This window comes from Aplysia californica, unplaced genomic scaffold (genome assembly GCF_000002075.1).
Source record: "Aplysia californica isolate F4 #8 unplaced genomic scaffold, AplCal3.0 scaffold01273, whole genome shotgun sequence".
NCBI lineage: Eukaryota > Metazoa > Mollusca > Gastropoda > Aplysiida > Aplysiidae > Aplysia > Aplysia californica.
In genome coordinates, this window is record NW_004798543.1 from 29,404 (window position 1) to 37,618 (window position 8,215).

Here is an 8,215-nt window from a genome sequence, read left to right on the forward strand (position 1 = left end):
GCGACCGACAGTGGCATTGTTTGTAAACTGTTCTGTATTTGTGTAATAGTGTGTATGTATGTATGTTTTTATGTATGTACGTATTTATAATTATGTATTTATGTATTTATGTATGTATGTTTGCCATTGTAAAACAAAGTGCTCTTCTGGGACAAATAAAAGTGTAATTTATTATTATTATTATTATTATTATTATTATTATTATTATTATTATTATTATTATTATTATTATTATAATTATTATTATTATAATTATAATTATTATTATTATTGTTATTATTATCATCTTTATTATTATTATTATTATTATTATTATTATCATTATTATTATTATTATTATTATTATTATTATTAGTACTACGTCCCTCCCGTCAGATCTTGATATGCTCCAAAAGGAGAGACGTGGTCAGAACGTTTGGAATCTCAGAATGTGTGGGGCTGTGTCTGATTAGAACTTCTTTTTCGTCTTTGCCAGATCCCAGGAGTAGTCGGCTACTGGTTCTTCAGCCTGCTGGGCTTCAGATTTTTACACAATAAAATGGGATCGGTTTTTTTTTTCAACATACATGTAGGTTTTGGGGTGGATTTTTTAATTACTTGCCAATTGATATGAAATGGTATGGACACATCACCCGTTCATCCGGCCGTGCCAAGATGATCCTACAAGGCAGCGTCCAGGGAAAAGGGAGCAGAGGCAGACCGAAGAAGAGTTGGGAGGACAACATCAAGGAATGGACAGGCCTGGACCTCAAAGACACTCTCACAAAGGCTGAAGACCGGAAGGAGTGGAGGAAGCTGGTGGCCATAATTTCAAAAGCGCCCGCCCCGATGAACATCCAGTCAACGGGATAGGTGAAGGTGAAGAAGAATTTCTATGAGATTGACGCCATCTGATAAGTAGGAAAAAGTGCGTATGATAGTGTCCAATGGTGCATCAAGTGCTTACTTTGTATCACAAGTAGCTGTTGTAGATAGAGATTCAAGGATTATAGAAGTAAGTCATTGATCTGGGAGCAATGATTGATGATTTTAGAAATAATGGTGGCGATGAGTGATGATGTGGGATTGCGTTTAAGTAATGTTAGCGTTAGTCTATCTTCCTCTGCTCCTATGAGTAACGAGGGACGTGGGCACCCTCAATAGTAAGTTCCCTTGCTCTAGGCCAGCCAGCCACATTCTGATTTCGAAGATACTCAACACGTTGTCAAGCTGCTACCTGTTTTGCCTAAGTCGTTTATTACACTTTCGAGATTATTGAAAAAAACTGTTTCAGTAATTGAAAATTGCACTTTGACAGCCCGAAATTTCAATAGCTAACTAATTTACCGTCCCTCATACTAATACATGTAGTTATTTTCCCATAAATATCAAAATTATGGGACGTGACTGATATAGGCCATTCCACGACAGTGCCTCTGACTTAAGGCTGTTGTTCAAAGTGACTTGAGCCATTTTATTTTTATTTTTTCAATTCTGAACGACTTAGGCAATTTTGAAAATAATTTGACTGAAATGAACAGTTAGATCTAGTCTAAATCCAAGACTGAGGATATGAATCTTCCCTGGGTATTGGCCTAAGTCTGATTTACGCTAAAATGAATGAGAGACGAATTGACCTATGTCAGACTGAGGCCAAATTAAACGGGGAAATCTATGTCACTTTTGACTAAGGCCAAATGCATTTTTAAAAATTTTCTTTAAAATGGTTTGGAGTATATTATTTTAACTTTTGCCCAGATGGTGGCTGGAGCCTACTCTTTTGGATTGTAGGAGCACCAAGGGATTTTTGACGTGTGAACTTGCACACGGGACCTCCTAAATATGTTCGCCCTTTATTATTCTTATTATTGTTATTATTCTTATTATTTTTCTTCTTCTTCTTCTTCTTCTTCTTCTTCTTATTATTATTATTATTATTATTATTATTATTATTATTATTATTATTATTATTATTATTATTATTATTATTATTATTATTATTATTATCATTATTATTATATTATTATTGTTATTGTTATTATTATTTTTACTATTATTATTATTATTATTATTATTATCATTATTATTGTTATTATTTGTGCTTTTGTTGTTGTTGATGTTGTTGTGGCTGTATTACTATAGTATTATTATTTTCTATATAATTTATTATTGTATTATTATTATTATTATTATTATTATTATTATTATTATTATTGTCATTACTACTATTATTTCCCGTGGAGCTTGTATTTAAGTTATATTTTGTTGGTGGTGTCTCTTTAATTTGTTGTTAGTGATGTTGCTATTGTTGTTGTTGTTGTTGTTGTTGTTGTTGTTGTTGTTGTTGTTGTTGGCGGCGGTTGTGGTGATGTGTTTGTTGTTGGTGATTGCTACAGTGGTAGTGGCAGTTATCAGGTAGATTCTGATTTTGATGTTAATGTTGTTTTTAACCAGTTCTGATTGGGGTTTTTACGTTTGTTCGTTTTGGTTGGGGGGGGGGGGGTTGGGGGGGTTTTTTGTTCTATAGGATACACACCAAAGGTTTTCAAATGACTTCTAATGAAAGATTTATAATAAAGTGAGTCATTACAAATTCAATCGTACAATATTCTTACTATGTAACTGTTCATTTTGACGTCATGAAATGTATGCGACTTTTCCTCTCCAAGAGGACATTGCTTCCTAGTTGAAACATGACAGTAAAACTTCAACTAATATCCTCTGAACTTCTGTCTGTTCTCCAAACGCTTCTTCCCCGAGGACACCCCAATATTAGGACAAATATGTGAGGCAGCGTGGCGGAATCAGGCTCTCGTCAATTTTTGGCCTTGTAGATTTATAGATATCATCTTAAAGCTTGTTCACTTGTCTTTATTTTGATGAAAAAAATATTAATTTGTCTTGAATACAAGTCGAGATATTTGCAAAAGAAGGAGGTGGGGGTCAACTGTTTTCAGAGGTAAAATAAGTGAGAAAATGGCCGCCAAAGATTAGTTATTTCCTTAGCTTAAGAGTCCGTGGTAACTGAAAATTTACATTTTTTGTGCCTTTCAACAATGTTTTTAAGAAAAATCCACACAGAAATGAGTTCTGAAAGGTGTTGAGCCAAAAAAACAATTTTTTTTTAAAATTCCCAAGCCTGTGGAAAAATGGAAGTTTCTTCACTTTGATTATTTTGACGAGAGCCTGATTCCACCCCGCAGCCTCACATATGTTCTTTTTGCTTGATCTGAAAGATGTACAAAGAGCAGATCTGCACAATGCTATTCGTGGTTAACAAAATACATAAATGGATAGACAGTCATTTACATAACATTGTACTGAACATGATTAAAATTATACTGACATAAAAGTGATTTCATTAAATGTGTCTTTAAACATGTTTTAAATTAAGACTTCGCTGTATGTCTCAAAGGTTGGGAAAGAGAGTTCCAAACTGGTGGAGCAAGGCGAGCAAACGATGAAATGCACAGGGAAAGTGGAATCAAAGCCTGATACTGAACACATACCTTCACTGTGCTGATAACAACTCGACTCTAAAAACCCATGTAACTTTAAGAGTTTATCGCCTCCATTCACGCAATAATAAGGATCATTTTAGAAGCTGGCTGCATAGGTCCTGTCTTGTAGAGCTAGCCAGGAAGGCTGACAGGGATACAACATCCCATCATCACACCGACATAGATACTCGATAAAAGAAAACTATCCATAAGGGACTCGAACTCTGTCTCTCACCTGTGGAAAGGAAGCCGCTAACCGCTACACCACAGACGCCAGTGTGTATCCGGCGCTACTGTCACACATGACGCCATCAGAGGTTCACGGGGAGGGGGGGGAGACAGGGACAGGAGACGTTCTCGAGACTTTTGATTTGAAAATATTATAAGTGAAGTAAAATAGTGCCAGATAGAGCTGTCATAACGAGCTGAAAGGTTGGTAAAACGAATCTACTGATAATAATAAATAGTATTTGTTTAGCGCATACACCCACTCTACAGCAAGCTTTGAGCCGCTTTACACTATAATAATATTACTATTACCCCAGCAGACAATAGAACACTGTGGCGTCGGTGGCCTAGTGGTTAGGCTCTCGGACTCGCAACCGTAAGGTCGTGGGTTCGAATCCCGTCAGGGACCCAACATTGTGTCCTTGGGAAAGGCACTTTACACGAATTTTCCTCACTTCACCCAGGTGGGAATGGGTACCCGGCTATAGACAGCGAAAGATCTTGTCAGTTTGTTAGTGTTTGAGCGCTTAATCGGCTGCTTGCACTGTATGCTTCCCGGGAAGCTGAGAATGTTTCGGAGTGTTCTATGGTCTGCTGGGGTAATAATATAGTGTAAAGCGCATAGAGCCTGCTGTTGAGCGGGGATATGCGCTATAAAAATGCTATCTATTATTATTAACACTCAAAAACATTCTCAGCTTCCTGGGAAGTATACAATGCAAGCAGCAGATTTAGCGCTCAAACACTAACAAACTGATAAGATCTTTGACTGTCTTTAGCTGGGTGGTACCCATTTTCACCTGGGTGAAGTGAGGAAAATTCGTGTGAAGCAACTTTCCCAAGGATACAAAGTCGGGCCCCTGACAGGATTCGAACCCACGACCCTACTTTTGCGAGTCTGATAGCCTAACAACTTGGCCACCGATACCTCTACAAATGTTCAAGACTAGAATGTCTAGGCTTAGTCAAAACGAACGGTGGGCCGTGAGCTAAAAGGTCATAACAAAGAACAGCATAGTTAAAGTTAAGCTGACAAATTGTAGGTGGCTGTGTTTAATCTTAATCAAAACCAACACGACGGATCTTGAACTAAACACGTATGAACAAGAACAGGACAGCCAAACTTTACATGATTTGGATGATTTAGGAGGCTGGCAGCCGTGAACACACCTGTTAGCGCCAACGCTTGACTGAGGGGAGTAGGGAAGTTGTTTTTTTGAAAAGAGTTTTTACTGCGCTCGCTACTGCATTAAGTCATACGAACACCAAGGTGGTGGGTGTGAACAGAGAGGTCTTTACAGGGAATCAAGCTTACACTGCTCACCTCTCTAGCTTCAACAGCACAAAGTCTGCTTCGACTATCAAGGCATCCGAAAATAGCAGTTCACAAAAGAGTGACAAACATACAAAAGAAGTATTGGAAAAATGACGATAGTAAGGATGAGGAAAGAAAAAGCAGCAGTTCCCCCTATGTTGTTCCGGTACAGTATGAGCACGACATTGATAAATCAGCCCATTTACAATTCTACAGTGCATAAGAACATGTTAATATCCCCCCTTTGGGAATGGCCTAAAGACACTCAGACAGACAGACAGACAGACAGACAGACAGACAGACAGACAGACAGACAGACAGAACAGACAGACAGACAGGCAAAGAGCAGCCAAGGGAAATCTAAAGCGCAGAACAACTCCCCTTCCCTCCCCTCCCCAACTCCCCCCAGTAGCACCCTGTTGCCGCCCACTTTAACAGTGTTTCAGAGGTGACTGGTGGGGTAATCACCTACCTACTCAATTCCCCGCCATTGACCTAAAGTGCCGCTGTGTGAAACAACACATAAATCTACGTAAATGGCACATTCTTGCATCTCTGACGGGCCATTCTACAACACGACCGTTCTGCGACGTTAGCAGAAATTATCGCTTGTGTTTTCGTTATACGACACGTGTATGGTGAGACTAGGCCACAGGAAAACGTGATATATTGTACCTTGTATTCGTGTCTCTCGACCAATTCCTCAGTTAAAAAACACGAGAGAAAAGAAGATCGCTTTCGAAACCAACAAATTTCGTGAACACTACAAGCTTTATTTTATATGGGAAGACACAGTAAGACATTTCAAAGAACACTACTTCTTTGTGAATCAGCATTATTACGAGTTCTTTTGGGGTTTTTAAAAAATACCCAATTTGTGATAATCAGCTGCCTTTAGAAACACAGCTGTACAGTGCGGCACCAGGGCCGTCGAGAGCCAGGTCGGGCCCTAGGGTAGCAATCACCTTCGGGCCCCTCCTCCCCCCGGCCCCACCCACCCTCACCTGCTATTGAATAACCCAACAAATACAATGTACATAGGCATATAAAATCACTTTACTGTAGCATATCTATTATATACCAACATACTCTCTCTCTCTCTCTCTCTCTCTCTCTCTCTCTCTCTTTTTTTTTTTCTCTCTCTTTTCCGCGTGCTTGCGAGGCTCCCCAAACCCCCGGGCCCCGGGACATTGGCCCTCCCTGACCCCCCCCCCCTCTCGACAGGCCTGTGCGGCACACACGAGTAATGTTATAATAATATATTATTATGTATATTACAGACAGACAACATATTTAGGGAACCTAAACAAATGGGTAACAGGAAAAGATCAGGGAGCTTTTTTGAGAGCATCCGAGCAAAGGAATGAATGTAGAACCATGATCGCCGATGTCTGTCGCAGATCTGGCACTGGATGATGATGATTACAAATAGAGAACGACAGACAGAAGCCACGTGATCTACAGTTTCTGACTGCAGTCTAAGCGACAAAAGTGTTCAGTCTTTTGCACTGAGAGTCCTTGTGGACTGTGAAACATACAATTTTCAAACAAGGCAAAGAGCATTACCATTTTTTCAAGACCTCCCTCCGTAGCACCTCATCAAGGCAAAAATAACCTAAGACTAAGACCTGAACACACACACAAAAAGTCATGCACTGACATAGAACCATTTAAAACTACATACAAAAAAATTCATCAAACAATATCCCAACTTAATTTGTTCTCCATCCATGGTCCCAACAAGATCTGTCATTTTATAAACGAAACTACTGGTCTTTACATTAGAATAGAAATAGAGTGATTCGCAGATGTAGACTGCTATTTTGCAAACTGAATGTGTACCATGTATATTAAGATGTTTCAAACAGGCCAGCTTTACAAAGTAAAACCACGCCGTGTTGTAAACTGACGAGAAAGCAATCAACTTTAGTCCTACACTCCCATGTGACTTTACGCAGTTACGAGCGCCGTAAAACTTTTTCCAAACTAAAGTGAAAAAAGGCGCAAATACTCGCACCTGAAGAAAACGCCAAAACCGAGCATTACTGTCGTTTGAGGTTAAAAAAAAACCCAACCCAACAACTATAAAACGTTTGAGCAAAACAGGAGCCAGTCCGAAAAAGCGTGTGTCTAGTTCTGTGTATATTGTAGATCATTCTGCTCTCATCGACAGTGCAACAAATAGGCACTAGACACCCATTACATTCCAGATAAAATCACCCGCTCTGTAATATGACCAGCACAGGATGAACAAAATCTCGACAATTTCCCTTAGCTCAGGTTACAAATTTGTCTCCGGAACCCCAAACCATCAGCGTTATCAAACCAGTGGTCAGTGTGTCCGTTACCTTGGCTGGACATCGGGTCTTGTGAATGTGTTGTCGTCCATCGTAGACCGGACTGGGTCTCAGATCTTACGTCAGCGGATAGCTGTCTCTTCCTGTGGACAAAAGTGAAGGATTCTGGGTATGTGCTCTCTTTGTTCACGGTATCGTCGGTGCTTTTCCTCGGTCGTTTAGATCAAATTCTGGGGGATTCCAGGTAAAGTTGTCCTTGGCTGGATTAAAGACACCAAGGGACATTTCACAGTTTTATTTTTGTTAATTTCTGTCCAAGTTTTCAGTTGATAAAAAACGAGTGGTCAAAATCCTAGCGGTTTAGAATTTGGGCTCTCTCTTTTGCTTTTTTGGGGGGTAAGTGTTTTACGGCACTCGCAACCGCATAAGGTCATATGAGGGCGCAGGACTCAATAAATATGTACGTTTGGTAACAGATTTTGAATTTTGCCTAGGTGGCAGCCGAAGCTTACTCTTATCGATTTTCGACCACCAAGGGATCTTTCACGTACACAAATTGCACATGGGAGGTCCGAGATTTTTCGCCCTTGTCCGAGAAGGCTAGGTGTAGATCTTTCCTACAAGAAGATCAGGGGTGTGGCAGAAGGACAGCAGCAAAAAGGTCCCAAGGAGTAGCAGTAGAAAGGCTGCAGAAAGAGTCAGGAGCCCAGAGGAGAGGGCAAAGGAGGTGAGGGGGTGGGGACAGAAAGTGGAGACGAAAGCAGACGATAAAACATTGCTTGAGAACAGGAAAGGAGGTGAGAGAAGACAATTTTAGAGCAGAACATTTTCCGTCACTTCCCAGATTCGAACATGGCACCTTTGAATGAGAGGCAAACACCTAAACCTCTAGGCCA